At 40.6% G+C, this 22474-nt stretch overlaps 1 long non-coding RNA gene across 1 annotated transcript; it reads right to left on the bottom strand.

The window, feature by feature from the left end:
• Positions 1-12788: 12788 nt before the first annotated feature.
• LOC120731045 lies at positions 12789-21623 on the bottom strand. Its single transcript, XR_005695264.1, has 3 exons — positions 19796-21623; positions 13462-13560; positions 12789-13115 (listed from the first exon to the last, which is right to left on the bottom strand). It is a non-coding gene; the product is annotated as an uncharacterized LOC120731045 (long non-coding RNA).
• Positions 21624-22474: the final 851 nt, after the last annotated feature.

Raw genomic sequence — 22474 nt, 5'->3', positions numbered from 1 at the left:
GTGCCACTGTTTTGCTGCAAGGGATAACTCAACGCAAATTGTGGATCGTTTTTCACATATACAAACAAAACTCTCAGAAACAGGATTTTAGTTGCGATTTTCTTGATATCTGTGTTTTGGTTTGTTTGTTTGGTCCGGTTTTTTTAATTTCAGGTTACCGCTTTAGATGCAGCTGAAGTGCAGACTTGTATTTTTATTTCATGGGGTTGAGCCATTTTTATACACAGGCAAAAAAAGAAACCCTTTTCACAACGTTCTGCTAAGTGGAGAGCATTTTCCACGAGGCAGGCAATACAAAAGTGCACATCGTAATTCAAGGCCCAGCACCGGTCTGAGGGAGGTTGAAGGGTCACGCTAATAGTTGCCGGGTCGCACTTGAGGCGACTGTGGGCTCTCTGAATGAAGACGTAGAGTCGAATCACAGCAGCCAGCTTTGAGCACCTCGGCTTTTCTTTAACAGAAGCAGCCAATCTGCTCTGTCAGCAACATCCACCGCTACCAAATGTATTAAGATAATCTCCATCACGTTTTAAACAATGTGCCTGTTCCACTGGGATTCATCCAAGCACGCTACCGAAATAATTCATTATGAAGCAGTCTGAAAATAAGCCTTAAATGCATGTATATTGAGGTGTGTGCGTTACAGAGAAGTCTTTCTGCAAGTGCTCATACCTGTAGGTTAGTGGACTTTGCATCACATCAGACACTTAACAGGTGTGTAGTAAACACGCATCAGTGCTGGCTCAGGCTTTATACCCTGCCTCATTAAGGATAAGGGAGAGGCTGTGTGGGTAAGGCTAAAATTGGACCCAAGGTTGCCATAAAGGGAATCCTAAAGAGCTGGTTTCTCCACAGGATACAGAGCTGTGATCCACATTAACTACAAGCACAAAGGCCACGTCTAAAGAAGCCAGACCACTAAACACTCTTTGGAAAACCTAATGGACAGAAGATCAGCCGGGGTCAGTATCAGAAAAAGAAAAAGCACGAAGGAGACTTGGAATGACTCTCAGCATTAGCACATAACATCCATATAAGCATAGCGGAGATGAATGAGTGTGCACAGCTTCCATTGTGTCAGTAGTGTTTACTGGTAATGTGAAAAAAGGCACGAGGAGGTGGATAAAGTCTGAAGTTTATGAAGTTTATATTTTCTGCTCAGATTTAGCCGAGCCAGCAACCAGCAGCCTGACATTGTTGCAAAGGAAGACGAGAGTTTTGCATTAATACGACTTTTCCAGCCGCACTAATCGCTCCAAACGATTCTGCAAAGTATTATATTTCAGACTTCAGTGCATGGCATAAGCCTGGTATCTTTGTGTTTTAAGTGCAATGCTATCTCTTTATTCATCGGTGCAATGAAAAGCAAAATGCTGATTTTAGTTAGATTTCGTTTTATACCATTTGACGAGTTTCCTGGTTCTTCCTGCATCACTTCTCTGGTCCTTCTCGTTATCTAGCATCAGTGTTTTATCATATTAATTCGGTTATTCAGGGGGGACAAAAAGCAGACGTGCAGCACCATCAGTGTCATGATTTTTCACATCTTGTTAAAAATCATTTTAGTTCCTCTATGTAAAAGGTAACGGAGGGAAATACAAAAGTGGCTTCAACAAGGTGCACAGAAAGAAAGTGAAGCCTGGTTGATCATTCAGTTCAAATATTAACACCCAGGAAGCAGCTCGGCAGGAGAAACCCTCTCTCTCTGCCTCTCCTGCAGCTCTTGATGTGATAATTCAGTTTGATTTTTTTCCTGGTCACTTATTGGTCGTCCCATTTTGTGATTTTCTCTCTAATATTTGGCATTCTGTCTTTGTGTGGAGAGTACATGTAGACTCACAGAGCTGACACGCTGCTGGTCGTCAGCAGGTAACTTCACTAAATAAGCCGCTCGTCCTGCTGAGTTTTCTGATCTCTCCAAACAAACTGAGCTGCAATCAGTTTGTCTCACTCTGAACTGTTAGCAGTCACCTGCTCCACAGGTGAAGGTTACAGCAACTTACATCTGACTAAAGTCTAAAGTCACTACTTAGAATTATCCCAACTTAAATAAGAGTGATGCAGTGTCACAGTGCAGCTGAGGCGGACTATGCGGAGTCTGAATAGTGGATCCAAATGCAGATTAAACAAAGCGTGCAAACAGACTTAATATTAACTGAAAGCAGGTAGTAAACAGCACAAAAACAAAAGAAAAGGCAAAACTAACAATAACCTGAACTGGGTGAGCTAAATATAAAAAGAACAAGAACCTAGAGACCCAAAGACCTGACAAGAATCCATAAACCTGGAAACAAAGCAGGCGATGGAGCGAGGAACGAGTGTAAAGACACAGACTCAACACCCACAGGAGGTGATGAAGGGAAACAGCTGATTAGAATAAACATAATGATGCCACAGGGGAGTGAAACTAAACACAACGAACATGGGACACCAGACCTCTTCAAAATAAAACAGGAAACATAATGAGATACAGACATGACAACACGTGAAGGGCAAAGGAGACTTAAACACAGGGGGTGCAGACACAAGGGGGGTCTAAGAAACAATGACCTGTAACAGCAACCTCAGCATAATGAACTTAGAAAACCTAATGAATTTAAACATAAACCATAAACATCAAAATATATAAAAACTCAAAACGCTGAGTCAGATGAAGCCGATCGTGACATGTAGTTGACGCATACGCAGTGTTGGGGAGTAACAGAGTACATGTGCCGCCGTTACGTATTTAAAAAAATATGAGTAACTGTATTCTGTTACAGTTACTGTTTAAAAAGGTGGTATTCAGAATACAGTTACTTTGCTGAAATAAATGGATTACACGGCGGTATTTTCCTGTTTCATATGTTCGGCTATGCTCTCTCTATTTTTAGTTTCCACGCTGATGGAAACCCAAACATACAGGCATTAAGAGGCTCTGATGTCTGTCAAAACTGCCAATGTCTGCCAAACAGAGAGCCTGACGAGCCCAGCTGTAAGTAAGCTGTTAAGACTCGACTGTACGCTGTGTTCATGTTTTCCTCTGAAACAATAAGCTCCGTTGGAGCCTTTCAACGCCTCTCTCTGTCTCTCGCTAGCAAAGTCGACCCAGCCAACAAAGTAAAGCTAGTTTTCAGCTACGAGCTGACATGAACCCGACGTATCAGCCAGAGGTCCCTTTACTACGGTTCGGAGCCGCGGACCTGTTTTATATACGCGAGGAATAGTTTTCTATATGAGATCGAAGCAAAAAGTGCAGCCTTACCTAATGTCCACCTACTGTTACTCATTTATATTAAGATTTAAACATCTAGCTGGTGTTGGTGTGGAGAGTAGCCTTCAGTAACAGTAATAAATCACACAGCAATAGGACATTCGTGTAGTTGTAAACAGCATGATAATATATTAAGTAATCCAAAGTATTCAGAATAGTTACTCTCATTGAGTAACATAACGGAATACGTTACAAAATACATTTTGGGGCATGTAATCTGTAATCTGTAGTGGAATACAGTAACCTTCCCAACACTGCACATACGTTGTGATTTGCAAACATTAAACACATAACACAATATAGATTTAGCATCAGTGAGCAAAAATAATAGAATGGCTGCCTTCCCACTGTCACCAAGTGATGGTCACAGGGGGTCGTCTGATAGTTGGGGCTTTCTCTGTATTACCTTCTGGTCATTACCTTACAATATGAAGTTCTATATAAATAAAATTTAATTGAATTCTTTAGTTTTCAGTATTCAGTCAGTTCATAACTCTTTTTTAATGAAGTTTTTCGTTCAGCTGCCTGGTGGGACACCAAGCTGGGTGTAAGAGTCTTCATCCAACATTAAAATTAAAAATGTTAAAATCATTTTTTTGTGCTCTGATGCTGAATCTCTGCAAAATAAAAAAAACGTGAAGTCCTTACTTCAGCTGGGGTTTATCTCTGTCCTGCACACGTCTCCAACTCAGCCGTCCTACACGTAACCAGAAGAAGAGAGGAGAGTGATAACACAACCGTTAGTAAAATGATGCCAAAGGCTGCTGCTGTAGCATGAACACGCAACGTGGTCTAGACAAAGTCTGTTGCAGTGCAGCTGTAGAGATCGGTCTTATTAATCTATCTTAGAGTTGTGCTGAATGATCCGTGTACAGGAATGAACAGAGACAAGCAGGCAGAACGTGATTTATTACACGTTATTGAAAATGCTTTACTGTCACATTTCGAGGTATGGAGAACTGACTTTTGGAGAATTTCATAAATAAAAATCATGCAGGAATCTGTTAAACAGGCAATAATACAATAAACGAACGAGGACTGAATCTTTAAATGTTTGTTGTTGATTCTAATCTGTCACACAAATGATTTCTCTGCTCCAACTGCTACACAGTCCTGCAAATAATCAAGAAAGCAGAAGAGCCCTGCCTGAAAGGCTTCGTGTTCTCCTGCTCAAGGATGGCATGAATTTTTCCGTAATCGTGAATATGCAGTTGGGTACATGGCCAACCATCTCCCACCTGAGGAAGCACAAGATCCAAGCCTGCGATCTGAAAGGTCAGTAAGACGTCGAGCCTGACAGGAGGACTCCACACACTGCATCAGCTCCACTTAGCTACTTAAGAAAGGTGGACTTAAACGAATGAGCGTTATTGTTTACCGAACCCTTTATTTTTTCCCAAACTCAGACCGTCGTTGACATGCCCAGTCGCCCATTTTTATAAAAAAGCATGAAAGCGTTTGTTTGGCTCTCTTTGCACGAATCCACGAGAAGTTATAGAACCCAAAGCTAACAATAACTATATTTCATATAATATTAGTCGTTCTTTATTCTTTGTTTCCGCTTCCTTTTGCATCTGTTCCAGACTAGCAAACATCTTTGGCCACCCAAAAACAAAAAGCACCTGAAATTATATTTTTCAGTGTTACAGTGCTGCTCTCCATGCTGACCACTGTTTCCAGCTACTTTCTGTCTTTACCTGCAGTCATGCAGCGTTCACCACATGAAAGGGAATCTCTGAGGCTCTCCACAAAATTAATTAGCACATAAGAAATTAGAACTGAGTTTATTACTATCATCATATTCACACTGATAATAACTTTTTACTGTAAGGAAGTAGTTTCTCTTTCCTTTGATCGTTATATTGCTGGATGTTTATTTGGCAACAGGGAATTCTTTTAGAAGTGCAAAGCCCATCATCAAACTATTGATTCTCACCTAGGATTGTTTTCTATGTGTAGAAGCAGGTTTCTGCCTAATTAGGGCAGACTAATTACCTCCAAACTTATTTAAGTGTTGCTGCCGAACGTATCGTCTTCTGCACAGGCTTCATTAAAAGCTGTTTGTGTATGAAGAGACATGACAGCAGACTGTACTCCACATGAAATCTGTCAACAGTTTAACTTTCTAAAACTTTTGTCACGTTTGAGTTCAGAAAAGGTGAAACATTTTCTTTTTTCTGGTATATAAATCATCTGAGCTACATCTCAGCTGTTACTCTGCAGTTGTGCTCAGACGTTCATGTATATCCACTTAAATCAGGCAGCAATAATCAAGAGAACCTCCCACCAGCACTATTTGTGTAATAGCAAATAATATAATAAGATATAAAATTATACTGTTCTTCTTATTATAATAAAGTAATAAGAGGGCATCACTATGTGTTAACAGACCTCTCTGCATTGAATCATACTTGTTATTAACCTCTGTCTCTCTTCCACAGCATGTCTTTATCCTGTCTTCCTTCTCTCACCCCAACCAATCACAGCAGATGGCCCCGCCCCTCCCTGAGCCTGGTCCTGCTGGAGGTTTCTTCCTGTTAAAAGGGAGTTTTTCCTTCCCACTGTCGCCAAAGTGCTTGCTAATAGGGGGTCATATGATTGTTGGGTTTTCTCTGTATGTGTTATTGTAGGGTCTACCTTACAATATAAAGCGTCTTGAGGTGACTGTTGTTGTGATTTGATGCTGTATAAATAACATTGAATTGAGTTCAATTGAATTTTGGTAAACCACCAATCATCTGCCTGGTTCTTAGCTAGGATGCCGTCACTGTTCATCGCCTGCCGACGACAGACGAATGTTTGGCAATAGACGGTGAACTTATGAACACAGGCTGCAAGTTTGAGGTTTTTTGTGTTTATATTTTTTTTTGAGAATGAGACTTTTTTCTGCTAAAGTGCTTTCTGTCTAACATTCACACACGTTCATACGTTCATACTGCGTTGAACACTTCTGTGAACCAATGAAATGTCTTTTTGGGGGGTTTTCAGGTGAGATCAAAAGTTATATTTAACATCACTGCAAAGATAGTTGCAGATGTTTTAAAGAATGCAGTCATTAATAATTATTTAAGAAGCAGATTCATCTTTCCAGATATTCAGCAGTAGATCATGCAATTTGAGCTGTACTGACATAAATTTTGGGATGCCTGATGAAATACCTGTTTCTCCCTGTTTTCCAAGAAGTAAAAATTTTTAGTATTTTATTTATTCCCAGCCTTCGGCGCTCACAGCTGCACAGCTTTGTTGACTCTGTGAATAACCGTGTAGGGCTTTCTTAGCATGGCTGCAGTTTTTTCTGTGTTTACCTTCTCACTTATTTATTATCTCATTTTAGCAGCGGTAATTATTCAGCAACACTGTTATTTTATTAAAGGTTTACCAGGTAAGTGCTTAATAATTAGGGGAGTGAACAATAAAGCTTTGTCTGTTATCATTCCATGAATAACAATATTGCAAATATAATGAATATCTTGCAGGGAAGATGGGTCCTTCATGCACACGCTGGGTATTTGTCATTGGCAAAAAGTATTTAAAAAATAAACTTGATATTGTTCAAAGAAGAAGAAGAGCAACCTTGAGGGGAGAGTCAGTCTTGTTAAGCCCCAAGGCTTGTGTGTTTTCTACTTTATTTTCAGTTTGTAATATTTTTACTGACATTTTCAGTCTCCTGTTTTTTGGTGCCTCTGAAGGACACGCTGTTCATGATGTACAGCCAGAGATGGAAAAGCCAGGCGCGTTAACAACCCCAATATCCCTGAAGGTTTGAACCTGAAGATTTTATTTTTATTTATTTGTCAAATCAACACAGACTTCATCTGTTGCCATGTTCACAAACATTTCTTCTTATAGTGCTTGTTTTTATTTTGTAGGAGGAAACGGTTTTAGGAAGAATCACTCATTCATTTATTTACATTCCCAGTATGTGGAACATCTGTAGTAACTATTACGGGAGTAAAGCTTTGAAACACAGCACGTAGCCACTTCCTGTGTGAGCCAAAGAGACAGACGCAGCACAGGACATAAACACAGCAATTCCAGGTTACACTGGATAAGGATAAGACAGATCAGTTATGCAGATAATATGAAATACACAGTGAATACTAGTATTTGTCAACACTCTGTAGTTGGTGAAACAGCTGGACAACAAGGAAAAGTAGACCCACAGGCTCTATTTTGCTCCGTCTAATGATGATGAGATGGAAGAGTGCTTCAAAGCGCCCACATGCAAATTGATGGATGAGCTCCAAACCCCAGAGAGATGATCCAGTCTTCCACAATAATTCCCCAGTGAAACAATTAATTGATTGTTTTGTTTTGTTTTTTTGCTTGTTTTTAATTAATGGTTGTCACCAAGTGTGTTTTTTTCTAACCATGCAACACAACAAGAACAACAAAATGTAGCTCTGTCAAAATCACATCTATAAAACCGCTGTGATGAGCTAAACTGTCCTAATGGCAGATGGTGTTTTTCTTTACTCATGTGGTTCTATCATAGAAATACATTTTTAAAAATAAGTCATTTATATTAGTGCACTTTTCAGTAAATTGACATTCAAACGAGGGGCGAGAGTTCCCTCAGATGAAGCTCACCTGTTCTGCAGTTTATTATTCCAGTTTCTGATTAGTGAAGCTGCTTGGTTAGAATAAAAAAGCAACTAAAAGGTTTGACTTAAAACACACACAGATCAGAAATGTTGAACTTTTCACATGACACATGGAGTTATAAGAATATGGCCTTTAGATGGGGGTAAGATGCCTGTGTAAACATCATTTAACCCCGCCCCTCAAGCTCAGAGTGTGACACACAGCACAGTAGGATTTGACAGGGGCTCATAAAGGATCCTGCATTTCCAGGCAGGAGAATGACTAATCCTACACAGAGCACAAAGCAGTAATTATGATGGCAGATTGTACTTTTCGACCAGTCACAATTTTACTGTTCAAACAATAGTAACATTCAAAATGCAAAAAGAAGCATGACAACTTTGACACATCATCCATTATGCAGTTGACTCAGTCCATTGTCACAGAGGAAGCTCACTGTATGCATTACCTGGTGCAGTGTGCATGAACACAATCATATTGATGGCTGCAAACGCTGGCTGTGAATAGAGATCGTGCACTCTCTTCTGTATCCAGAGATTCTACCCTTAACCCATTATTTTTTCCTGCTTTTTCCAAAAAATATCTTTGTTTGGGTTTTTGTGTTTGTTTCATTTTTTCTGAGTGTCATCTGCTGGCAGCTCTTAACTGGCTGAAGTCCTTTTACATAAAATAATGGACAGGAGAGGACAGTAATATACTAAATCAAAATGAGCAGCTTTATTTGTGACACAAGCGCTCACCTGTGTGATGCAAAATGATTTCTGTAAAGCTACTTTAATTAAGTCTGGAAGGAACTGGAAGGATGGACAATCCTGTGTTACTGTAATTCAAGTTCATCCAAGGATTAAAACAACAACATGATCACATACATTAGAAACAAAAACAACAAAACAAACCTCTGGTGAAAATTACTCTTTACTGTACCTCATTATCCAGTCTTTAAGCGATGACATATGAGCCCTGAGTCCAAACTACTCTGTGTTTTTAACATGTTTTGTATTTTGTTCTATTTGATCTTAACAAGCCCCTAAAAACAGTCAGTGATCCCTGTCGGCCTGTCTCGGTTTTTACCACCACTGTTCATTTTAAAGCTCAGTGTTTAAACCCTTACAATGTAGCTACAGCCCAGCCCATGCAGCAGTATATTAATGACTAACCTCGTATTGTGGATGGATTATCTCAGTTGTTCTCCTGACTGAAGTTTGGTCCGTTTACAGCATCCTGCCATGCGATTGCATTTGTGCCTAACCATCGGGAACCCTCATGTTAACTTTTATCGAGTGGAAAAACGTTAGCGTTCATCCTCCAGCTTCACTGTGTTTATGTTATGCTAACATAGCTGTGTAGCTAGCCACCATGTAGCACATCATTTTAAACCAGCTAGCCTAGGGTGACCATATTTTGATTTCCAAAAAAGAGGACATTTAGCCCAGTCATGAAGAACTTTAATGATACTATTTGCTTAACCCTTTAAAACCGGTCAGGGTGGGCACGCTCAGTTTTGCGTAACTATTTTTAAATCCCGGTAGCACTGCAACCACGTAAGCTAGCACAATAATTTTTTTTGCATATGAAACCGGAGGAGTTGTACTTACATCTTATGCCATCAGCTTGTCCTAGGTCACGGTTTCCTTCCACATATAGCTTTGCAAAAACTGTATAAAAAGCGCTTGCAGCAACAAAAACATAATATTCCAGAAACAGCTTTGCCAATCCGATCAGCTGTTCATAACACTTCCTACGTTAGAATAGACGTCAGCGTGAACTATCGCATGTCCGCCATTACCTGCCCGAAACCGGAAGTGACGTCATTTTCGCGGAAATGTAGTTTTTTACCATCAGGGCCTCATGAGCCTACACTGGTGTTTTTAAAAGTTATGTTTGACTTTATGACTTTCTGTGTCGTTTCTGGGATGCTTAGAACTAAAATTGCAATGCTGGAAATAGTTTATTTTGATGCACATGCTGCTTTTTTATAATATTTATTTTCGTTTTTCCTGCAGTATATAAAAATTGGTGTATTTCAAAAATAAAACTATGAAGACACTCAAAATAAATTTCCTGTGGTAGGAAACTATTTTGTGAAACTTTTTTGTATTTACAGTTTTGAGGGATAAGCCTCTTAAATTTCTCTAACTAGAAATATATGTTAAAAAAACAAAAACGATTTTCAATTTTTTTGTAGTTTATTGCACTTTCTTGCAATTTATGTAATTTCTAGGCACTTAATGCAGACATATTATTAAAATCTGGGCTATAATGGTTGTATTGATGTATATCAACTTGAAATGCTCCCAAAAATGGCACTACAGCATGTAAAAATATAATATAAGCTCTGGCGGACTTGGTTCTATGGTAGGTCTTAAAGGGTTAAAGAAGATTTTAACATATTTAATTCTTCTCTGTGCGGTTAATGAATGGTGAAACAAAAATATCATATAGGCTTTTACAAGTCAACAAGGGCAAAAAAAATAACTTAAAAACCTCTGGAATTAAATAATGGCACAGAAATAAGGCCTCATCTGTATAAGAAAAATTACCAGTACGGGGATGGTACGAGGGAAATTTCTTTTGCAGTTCATCTGAACAGCTGCAGTTGCGCTTTAGCATCTTTTAAACATCACCAGGCGTGCTGCTGCGCGCTGTCTGTCCCGTCTATGAGTGCAGAACAACCACTCACAAAGCCACAGCTCGGGGATGACGTCACACATATGGGTCCTGTTTAGGAAAACCCGGACATTTTCATCGATCTTGAAAATCCCCCCCGGACGCCCCGGACAGAATGTGAAAAGTGTACATGTCCGGGGAAAAGAGGACGGTTGGTCACCCTAAGCTAACCCAACTTCAGTTACCCTACAAACATCACTGCTGTTTAGGTTTCTGTTTTTGTTTATGTTGGAAGTGACAGCAGAGCTGTACGTTTGAATTTTTCCAGAAATCTCTCAGTCAGAACATGCTATATCATGTTTAGGTGGAAACTAGCAAGCTAACTTCCTGCTAACTTCTAACTCTGTTAAACGTAATAAATCCTGTTTTCATGGATGTTAAACTTAATTGTTACACCTGGTAAAGCAGCAACGCTGATCATTTTATTAAAGGTGAAAGAATTTAGACAGTTTGTAACTCTCAGTGATGCTTCAGTGTTCGTTTGACTTTGGGACCTGAAGCGGAGTTTGGACCTGGAAACGGCTAATGACATCAGACTTAAAGACCAGATACCATAAATGACTGTGTTCTTATGTCTTGATGCTTGCTCAGTCATCCAGGTAAGTAAACCCCAGAATCAGCCTTTCGAGCTGTGTTCTTCATTCATTTTCAGACAGGAAGTTGTTAAAAAAAAAACTGTCATTCTTTACATACCACATACATATTATATGCAGTTCTCTTTCATAGCATTCGTTTCGTGTCTCACTATGGGAACGCGTCCTGCGTGACCTCATCAGAAGCTCAAATACCATTACGCCAGCCCTTACAGGCTGGCTAAGTGACGCCCATGTCAGGAGGGGCTAGTGCCTCCCTATATAATAGGCTGACAGAGCGTCAGATGTCATTCAAAAACCTCTTCTCGCTTCTCACAGAAGCCTGTAGCCTGTAGTTTTATATGTAAATATTAATCAGTCTTTTTAAAAGAAGATCCTTTTGACAATAAGGTCAGTGTTGTAATGAGGTTCCAAACATTATAGCTTCAACAAAGCTTTGCTAAGAATTTGAAAACCATCTGAACTGCCTGTGCGTTCTCTTTCTCTAAGCCACCCTAGACTGAATTAATTGCCGTATTTAGTCTTGCTTCCGTTTTGCGTCATTTCACTTACATTCCTCACTCTGGCAACTGCATTGTCTTTATGAAGCCTAAAAAAATTCTACATGTAAAGTCAGACGGTTGTCTTGTTTTAACCAGGAATTAAAGTGTGTTCTTGTCTCCACTGAGGAGTACTTTATACGTCTCTAAGCGAGCAGTTCTTTGCTTCACCACAGTCTGAAAAAGCATCCAGGTATGACAGTGTCTCACTCTAATGTGCATGACCTCTGAAGCACAGTCCTTCTCTTTTCCTTTTGTCTTTTGCATAATAAAAGTGTCCACAAAAGAGTATCATTTATTTCAGTAGCTGCTCAGGTGTGTTATTATCTAACAATTTATAAAGCTGAGGAATGATTCCAAAAATAGAGTCAATTAAATGTAAAGTACTTGGAAAAGCAGCCCATGCTTTCACCTTCTCTTGATTGGACAGCTACAATTGATTTCACTGAATTAGTCAAGAAGAACTATATTCATGTTATCCAAAGCCCGCTGCTCTGAGCACACGAGGGCATTGCTATTCTTCACAGCACTAGTCTTAGAATTAACTGCAATTTCGTAACTTTTCAGTCTGTTCATGCCTGATTTCCCTGCTGATCGCTTTGTTTTTGACACATATATGATGACTGATGACAAATGCAAGAGTAGTCAATATTATTTACATCAATGTTTTACATATTTCCCGATATAATACAAATTAAGCAGACTGATACCACAACGAGTCCACTTTCTTTTCTTCTTTTGTCCCTAGCTGGCGGTCGGCAGGGGAGGTCGTTCAAAAAGCCAGTACGTCGCTGTGGGTGCCGTAGGGTTTCCATCTTGGTCAACGATGCACTTCCAGGCTTTGCGACCTCTGGCCTTAACCTTTGCTTGCTCGAGGGTTAGACATCGTTGTTTAAGATGGTCTTCAATTTGCTTGATCCAAGTCTTCTTGGGTGCGTCACGCTGCAGTAGAAGGCGATATGGCAGGCGATGGTTGCTCATGCGGCAGACTTGGCCAAACCACTGCAGTCGTCGCTTCTGGATCAGCTCTTCCACCGAGGGCTGCCGGTGTCATTGACTACGTATGCTGAGACAGGGGACACTCGGAGAATCTGACGCAAACAGCACATTTGGAAGAGCTGGAGCTTGTTGAGGTCGTGCTCGAGGATGACCCGGGTCTCTGATCTATAGAGAAGAATGGGCAACACCAGTGTGCAGTACAGGCAGATTTTGGTGATGAGGGTGACGTTTGTCTTCTTCCAGACGCACAATCAGAGGGAGGTGAAAGCCGCAGCCGCTTGACCGATTCTTGAGTGTATTTCTGCTGTTGATGCCACTTTCTTTTCTTGCACCAGAGGTATTTGAATTCCTGCACTTGTTGGATTTGCACACCTTCGAGATGCACGGTCGGTGGTGCTCATCAGTACTGAGGACTTTGGTCTTCTTGGCACTGATCTTGAGTCCACAGATTCAGGATCACTTGAAGAAAAAGCAACAGAGATACAGTCGTTTAGAGCATCATGTAATTATTCCTCATGTTATTTTTGTCACTTTGTCATTTAAATGTCCTGGCAGTCAGTCGCTTCTCTGCTGTATGTGTAAGATGTGAAAGTGCCTCTGCTAACTTCAGCAGCACACGCACAGAGTAATAAGAAATAGAAATGACATGAGAGATTCATGTAGCAGTGGCACAAAAAAAGTGAGATGAATTCAGGTCTTTATTGTCTAACAAAGACAGATACGGTTTAAAATATATTATTATTAAGAATTATCTTTCCAGTGAAGAGCTGATATTGTAATACTACAGCACCAAACTGAAGTGAACCTGCTTTCCACCGATGATCATTAACACACTGGGATCTTCTTTTGTTTCCACATCCATGTGTAGACGTATCGTCCTGCAGTCAGCATCACATATCAGACACTGTAAATGTGACGAAATATGTAAATATGAAGGTGGAACTAAGATAATTTCTAATAAGCTTTTACTTTCTCATCACTGCCGTTACTTTCTGCTTCCCATGTTGACACAGTGAGTCATAAATGCATTCAAATTTAAATTGGCCAGTAGCAGTTGTGCGCTACATTGCATTCCTGATGACCATTTAAAACTGTGAGGAATTGTGTGATGTTTATTCTAATCACATTCTTTTAAAAGACAACAGGATGTCTCAGTGTGCCCGTGGCTGTAAAATTAAGGTAGTGAGCAAGCACAGTAAGACTGCAGCATACATTGTGAGTGTTATTCTGATGAATAAGCTAAAACTGGGAGTAGTTCTGTGAGGGCAGTGCTATCTCCCCCCGGGCTGGTTGGCCCCACATTTGGTACACAAGTTGTTTGGTGCACCGTGCTCCCTCCTGCACGGGAAAGTGACACATCGTGGCAGTATTGAGTTCACACCGCAGATTCCCTGAGCTACAAGCAAAGAACACATCAGACTAAACCTTTTTCAAGAAGGTCATTGTCTTTGTCGTTTCCGTTTTAATGACAAAGGTCTGTCTTCTTCTTTGTCTCTGGGTTTCGCTCTTTAGAGCCTCCATCTCACCCCGTTCCTCTCTTCATGAAGCTTCTGCACGTCCTCCTTCACTACAGCCACGAATCTTCCCCCTGCCGAGCAGCTTCATATTCAACATCCTTTTTGCAATATTTTCTCCACCCGTCCTCCGCACATGTCCAAACCAGCTCAGCCTCACCTCTCTAACTTTGTCTCCAAGCTGCTCGACCTGAGCTGTCTCTCTGATGTGCTCATTTCTAATCTTGTCCATTCTGGTCCATCCTCCACGCAGACACAGTTCATTACCTTCTGACCTTCTCTATACTCTTCCATCAACAATCTGAAAATCTTTAGAGCTCTTTCTCAGCATGAAGCCACACCGCTGCTCACCGATCATCATCTCTCTTCTTAACGTAGCTTCAATAACTCTTTCTCGTATCGTCGGGGTGAGGCTCATCAGCTTTATCCCTCTGTATTTACTGCAGCTCTGCACATCAGCCCTATTCTTGAAAATCAGTACGAGTACACTTCTCCTCAGGCATCCTGACTGTCCAAGAGTGTGTTAAGCAGTCTGGCCTAAAAGTCCACTCCTCTCTCTCCTACAAATCTCCATAACTTATGTGGACCTGCTGCCTTTCCACTCGTCATCCTTCTCCTAGCTGCCCTCATTTCCTCTTCACTATATTCCTCTAATTGTCCTCCTCTCTCATTTTCTTAATAACAAAGACTTGTTTTAATATATATTTCAGACTTTGAGTGTTTCTTCTAGTCACCTTCTTCACTCATCATGTGTTTATCCACCTCTCTGCATTAGTTATTATTAATCTCTGGCTCTCTCGAGTCTTCATCCTCTCTTCCTGTTTAATCCCAATAAGTCGCAGCAGATGGCCCCGCCCCTCCCTGAGCCTGGTTGTGAGGTTTCTTCCAGGGAGGTTTCTTCCTGTTAAAAGGGAGTTTTTCCTTCCCACTGTCACCAAAGTGCTGCTCATAGGGGGTCATATGACTGTTGGGTTTGTCTCTGTATGTGTTATTGTAGCGTCTACCTTACAATATAAAGCACCTTGAGGCGACTGTTGTTGTGATTTGGCGCTGTATAAATAAATTGAATTGACTTTCAAGCAATTCAATTCAAGCTTCTCTATACAAGTAAAACTAGAACGAACCGTATACCTGTCGTGGTTTTTAGTTTTGTGGCTTCACGGTTTGTGTTCGGGCTTTATAGTCTGCTGTTAGTGGTTGGATCTTGTTTCCTTCAGTCTTGTCTCCGTGTTTGTCTTTTGTCTCTATGTCAAGTTTGCGTGTGTGAGTCTGTCAGCAGTTACTTCCTGTTTTACTTTTATGGTCTTTTCTCTTTTGTGCTTTGTGTCTAATTTCACTTCCCTTGTCTCGTTTTTCCTGATTTGTTCCTGCTGTTTTCCCGCCTGTTTCCTGTCCCCTCGTTACCTGGCGTGTGTTTACCTGAGCCTCCTCTTGTCCGTGTTGTGTCTTCCCTCAGTGCTTTGTGCTCCCTTGTCCTGTGTGTTTCCCTAGATAGCTAGCTTTCCTGGCTCCAGCCCTACTTGTATTTTGAAAGGAGTTTATTAGAACATATCAACATGGAAATAGTGTACAACAGTCAAAAACTGTTTATTTTTTAATTCTGAAAAGCTTGAAAGTCACTGATGGCTATGACTTCCTTTATCTCCAACCCAGCCTGAACTCTCTCAGGAAACTTTCTTTTACTTTCTTCATGAATCGTTCTGCGAGCTTCTTGAAGAACATTCAAAACTCTTTGTTGGATCTTTCTTCCTTTTGTTCTGTTCTTCATCAAGATGATTTAACACTGCTTCAGTAATGTTGAGGTCCAGGCTCAATCCATGACTGATAGTCTTTCATTGTGTGTTTCTGCCGAGGTGTGCTTTCACTGCACTGGCAGTGTGTTTAGATCACTGTCATGCTGAAAAATTAAGCCATTGCCAATCAGACGTTTTCTGGATGGATCAAAACCTGACAGCACTTTTCTACATTCATAATTTCATCACTTTTGATAAGATTCCCAGCACCGCTGGCTGAAATATAGCCCCAAACCACGACAGAGCCCCCATTGTGTTTCACAGATGGCTGTAGACACCCACTGTTTTACCTTTCTCCTGACCTCCTCCACACTTACTGACTTGTTAGTGCAGAAATATGATTTTCTGCCTGTCAAACTGCATTGTCCTCGGCATTTCTCGCAGATTCAAGTAAAAAAATGTATCACACATATTACACATATTATGTGTTTTGCAGCAGGCTGACAGTAAAAAAGCCTAAAAAATACGAGACAAAATTGGTTCTCTTTGCTAAGTTTTCTGTAAACAACACTGACTCAGGTGCCCTTTTTATCAGACTTGATTTACAGGTCAGTGTTAAGTAGCTCAACAAGCAAACAAAAGAAATCTTCAGAAAATGGCCATGTACAAGGACTAGCGTGAAAATGAGAGGAAAAAATAACAGCCAGCATCCAAAGAAAAACTTTAAAGACCTTCAAAATGTTGAAGAATTATCTCTTATAACCATTTAAAAAACTTTAACTCCTTGGAAGCAAAATATAAAGAAATCATGGTTGGCTGTAGACTTTTGCACAATGTGTTTGTATATTTTATAACAACTTTTGAAATGAATGAATGCCTGAAATATAATGGCTCTCAACTTTAGCTCTCACATGCACCCAAGCCTGCACAGCCTGCTATAAAAATAGCACATCACCAACGGCTTGCTCCAAACAGCATTTTGCCACCTTTCAAATCCCAGTGCACAACCACAGCAGTTATGCATACAAGTGAAAAGAAAATAGAGCATTAAAAACCTGTTTTGGCTTAAGACTTTTTATTCTGTTTCAGCAAGTTGCTAGTTTGAAAGAACAGAAGATGAACAACAGAGGTTTTAAAGTTTCACAAACTGCCATAAGGTTTGAAATGAGATGCATACGCTTCACACAGGCACATCCCACACACCATAAAGATCCCTCTCCATGTTGCTTTGTAGGTAGAGACTTTTAAACAAGTATCCATCCATCCATTTTCTTCTGCTTATCCGGGGCCGGGTCGCGGGGGCAGCAGCCCAAGCAGAGAAGAAGAGGCGCCCAGGGGGCATCCTTGTCAGATGCCCACACCACCCCAACTGGCTCCTTTCAATGTGGAGGAGCAGCGGCTCTCCGCTGAGCCCCTCCCAAATGGCCGAACTCCTCACCCTATCTCTAAGGAAGAGGCCAGCCACCCTTCGGAGGAAGCCCATTTCCGAAGCCCATTTTAAACATCTAGTAGTAGAAAAAACAAATATCTTTACGTTGATATTGGGTCAGGTTTAAAAACTTTCGATTTTGGCAAACACTGCCTTTGAAGAATCCTAGTAAGAGTTCAGGATCTGAGCTCTCACAGGAGTGAGACTTGAGCGATGCAGACCTCACATCAGCGCTGAGGCATGCAATGTGGCAGTTGACAAATGGTTTACATGCACTGAGTGGTAGCCCCCCTCTGGCCACATAGTGCTGAGGACACCAGAGAGTCTGCACTGGTGTCCACAGAGCGCAGATTAAAATCTTTTGAATAGAAGGTTTACATCATTAAGTCCCCCACTGCCCGACTCCTCTACCAAAACTTGTTCACATCCTTTCATAGCCCGAGATCCTTTTATCAGAGAACAGTAGTCATATTAGAGCGCAGCTCGAGAGTGAGCTGCATGCTAAATTAGAGAGCACAGTGACTCAGTGTTCCAGGTAGCTCCTTCTGTGTTGTGCTCATCCTTTTCATTTGCATTCACAGTGGAGCACATTCTTTGCCAAGCAGCTCACACCACGAGGCCAAGGTCAGGTATTGTCTTCCTCATACACAACAGACTTCCCAGGTCTATCCCCTCACGCCTGACTGCCACCGCAGCTAAATGCCTTTGAACGCAGCTGGTGCATCGGCCGTGACCGATCAACAAGTCTCGGCTGGGGCACAAAGACATTATCAGCGCGAGCGAACTCATTATGCACACGTGGGAACGTATGAATTTCGATAAATTGTCCACAGTCTGATTAAAGCACAATCAATCTGCAATACTAACAAATACCTGCAAAGTGGAAAAGAAGTAGCCGCCTGCATAAACAACAATAGAACCAGCCTGTTTAGCGCCCTGGCAGCAGGAGATAAGCACTTTGAAAAAACAAATAAAGCCATCATTTGGAAGTGTATTGCAATTCATCTTCCTCAATTTTTCGTCTTTTGTTCGAGTGCCTGATCAAATAGCATGATTCCTGACAAATAAATGAAACAAACGTCTGTTTCTAATGTCGAGCGTCATCACTGTAACCAAGTAATACTTCTAAAAGTTTCTAAAATTGTCAGAGAAACTTCCGATTGACCTTTGCACAAAGCTTTACAAGGCACATATTGTCAGGTAAGCTTCCCGTGGCATATAAATCGCACATTTAGAATGAATTAACGTCCTGAGCTGTTTTTAATGTCACATTTGCTTCGCTGTGACCTTGCATGAAACATTTCCTTCTCATCTCACTTCGATGATAGACTGCTGCATTTTGGTTTATGAGGATTTCATGCCCATCTCTTCCCTCATATGTTATAGCAGGTAGCAATCTGACAACTCAATGATTTTATCCCCATTTTTCAGTCCGCGATCGATTCGGCTTTCAGTTAATACTTGCCAACATCTTTTCCCGTCCTCCATAAAACTGTGATTGTTTTACCTTCCATTTTTCAGACCTTGAAAAATAACTGACCGATATGTACAGTCCTCAGGCTCATGATGTAGGAGAATGCACGGATGTGTCACTGCATAAATATGCTGCAGTGGTACTTTGCATATTTTAAGGGTTTTTTTTTGTTCTTGCATATGGCACATACTTTAGATGGAGAGAAAGTGATACAGACACATTACAAAGTAAAACTGGAACATAGGCACTGTCGGAGAATGGGATGCATATATTTCTGGATGCAAAATGCCTCTTAGTTCCTTCGTACGCCATCTGGAATTGTTTTGGACAATGTGGCAAATCTCATTTTCTCAGCAGTAGGTGAAAACGAGAGGTTTTTTTGTACTTGTGTTGTGAGGAGCTCGTTTAAATGAATACTGCACAGCAACCAGAACACTTCTGCATTCATGATCATTTACTGTTTTGGCAAACGGGTGCTGCTTTTTGATTATGTACATTTTTGTCATCCTAATTACATATACAAGTACAATCTGCACTTTTCTATTTTTGATAATAGGCAGTGCAAACAAGAAAATGGGTACGTGTATACTGGAAACTGAATACCAGAAGGCCGGTCGTTCAATTCCAGCTTTTGTTCAACATTATATGAATAGGCAGTATAAATGAATGACATATGCAACGTTGTGTAAGGAGGTTAGACGTGGCTTGTGAATATACCGGCCCTCTACACAACGCTGCACTAGGCACACACGCTGGACAGTTACACACAGACAAGCAAGCAATTAATTCATTAAAAGCTCTCACAAATGCTTTGTGATCAGAGACCTTATCAGATAGTTTTTCAATCAATCATCGTGTCAGGGTTTGACCCACTGTTTTCAGTTTGTTCATGTTTGCTGTTTTATTATGTTAGCCTCGGTGTGTGTGCATTTTGTCCTTTTCCAATTCCTGCGTGTGCATAATTAGGTTAAGTTCACCTGTGTACTCACCGGGCTCCTATCATCATCATTAGCCTGGTATTTGAGCCCTCAGGTCCTGGTGTTGTCGTTGTTGCTGTCAATCATCAGTTTCAGCCAGTCTCTCTCTTATGTTCTGTGCTAACATAGTAAACACCAGCCTTCACCAACCCGTGAGTCCTGCGTTTGGGTCCTCTGGTCCTCTTCTCCACACCCACACAGCGATCGCCCCGACACATCGTGTAGATGTCGATTGTAGTGATGTAGGTAGAGGGTCGTCGGCGTGCACTCGCTGAAAGAAATCAGACAAATGGCATCAACTTAGTGAATTTCTAAACAGCTTTAAAAGTTCTGACAAATGCTGGGCAGGGTTTTAGTGAGGTATGCATATTTATACATAAACATACATGTCTGATATACACACACGAAAAACTGAAAGGTTTGTGGTTTCTACAGAGAGGAGCAGGTGAGTCACATCGTCATTTTGCATTAGCAAAATTTTAATTTTTAAGTGGGCCAAGTTGTTACTCAGTATTAACATGCAGTTCGATATATAATGAATAAACCTGTAATAAAGAATTAAAGAACAACTGTCATTTATTAATGAACAAACTCCAAACACCAAGCTTTCTCCCACTATCAAGTCTGGAAACTTCGCTGTACTGAATTTCAGTTGTTTTCTGTCGATGTTTTTTGTTTTTCATTTGCATTTTTCTAATTTTTCTCCCAAACTATCACACAGTTGAATTTGTTCACGCTTGGAGTTTGTTTAGAACTCGGTGACAGCTTAAACGTTTTCACGTGAAGTGACGTGACCTCCCCCCGGCTCCATACACGCTGTTCTCAGTCATTTTCCAAACATTATAAGCATATTTATTTTGTAATAATTATGTTTTCATTTCTAAATTGGGTTGTCATGAACAACATTGTCAAATTAAGAAAAAACCAACCTACAAATATCACGAGTGAAATTTTCCGATACCTGTGGTCTTTGTGTCAAAGTGTCCTTGATCAGGATACTGAAGCAGAAAAACTGCATCGCTGCTGTGTGATGGAGAAAGTGCAGCATGTATAAGATAATAGTCCTGTGTGGATGGGTGAATGCTGCTTGTGGTCTAAAGTGCTTTGAGTGGTTGAAAAGACCAGAAAAGTGCTATATAAAAATGCAGTCCATTTAATACAACAATATAAACACTGACAGGCAATTCCATCTAAATCGTATCTTTTTGTATATCAACCTGGAGCTATTTTTATTGTCGGGCTGTAGTTTGATTGAGGAAAATGTCAGTCCTGTACAGGTGTAGACAGATAATATTCCTGCCTGCAGTCTTCTTCAAGTTATCCTAATGAAACACTAATCTGACACTAGTCTGGACTATAACCTGGAGTAAATCAGTCAGTGCATCATGGACTGCTGTTACTAGGCAAAGTTGGGTCTCCTGATTGGGATGATTTTAGAGGCCTGGTGGACAGAAGACAACAAACTAAGATTTTAATATCCTGTAGGTTACAAGTTGAAGCTGCCAGAGAAATATCTGCAAACTACTGTCATTAAATACACATCACTCAAAGTATACTGTATCATTCCAGGAGTTTTACAAAGCACTTCATAATGTGTTTCTAGGCCCATTAGCTCACCAATAGCTGCAGTCTTGCCCAAGGACACATGGAGAGGCCAGAGATCAAACCACCGATTAGTTGACACACTTGTCCACTATCTGATTGGTTCCTGGCTTGTCCCACGGCCGACAGATGTTGAATGATAACCAGCACAGAGAGCAATCTACAAGCTTTGCTGTGTCAGACATCTTTGGAGTCCTTCGCATGGCCATTACAATTTGGTTCATTTTTATATCGTTTCTCTAAAATCCAGCAATTTGAGAGCCAACCAGCATCCTGCATGTGATAGCCCGACCCTGTGCAGCAAGGCTTTGTCAAATAATCAACCTTTCCTCTGTGAACGACCGTAATAATTTGAGTTATTGTTGCTGAAATGCTCAATTTCATCTTTGCATGCCGTCCACAACTGGAGGCAAGCCTATCCAATTTTGCCAGTTTCACAATGAAAATGTCAAAAGTTCAGCTAATGATTTGGATTGTTACCAGCCCGAGCAGAGGTCGAGTACTTTTCTCATCCTTGCATCTAAACTGTATAATAAGTATTTATACTGTAGGAATGCTGTATACTGTATAAGATTAATCAGATGTACCTGTAGCTTTCACCTTATTAAAAAAACAACAAACAGATAAATAAAACTGCCACCTTTACATAAGTTTGATTTCTATGGTTAACATAAATGTGACAAAGACGTGTTTTCATGATTAAAAGATAACGAAGCATGTTTGACTGGCTCTAGATGGCTGTTTAGAATAATCTGGTCAATACTGTAAACTACAGTAATTATCAGTAATTATGAATCACTGCCTGGAAAAATGTGATTTTAAAAGAGTTACATTTGCTCAGTTGCCATGACCACCATTGTGCATACGGAGAATCAGTGGTCATGTTTTCTTTGTCTTATTCAGATTGTTTGCACTGCACTCCTGCTGACTTACCTTTATACCTTTGTGCGACCGATGTGGTACTTTATGCAGTCTGTGGACAGCTGGCGTTTTCTTTATAGCCACTGTGTGAAATTCTTCAACCTCCGGTTAAATTTACACATAACAGAGTTGGAATCCTACATGCCTGCACAGTTTGAAGTAACTCTA

Source organism: Simochromis diagramma, unplaced genomic scaffold (assembly GCF_900408965.1).
Source record: "Simochromis diagramma unplaced genomic scaffold, fSimDia1.1 OVJJ01000343.1, whole genome shotgun sequence".
Classification (NCBI taxonomy): domain Eukaryota; kingdom Metazoa; phylum Chordata; class Actinopteri; order Cichliformes; family Cichlidae; genus Simochromis; species Simochromis diagramma.
Note: the sequence above shows the minus strand (reverse complement) of the source record. Positions and strands in the feature narration are given on the sequence as shown.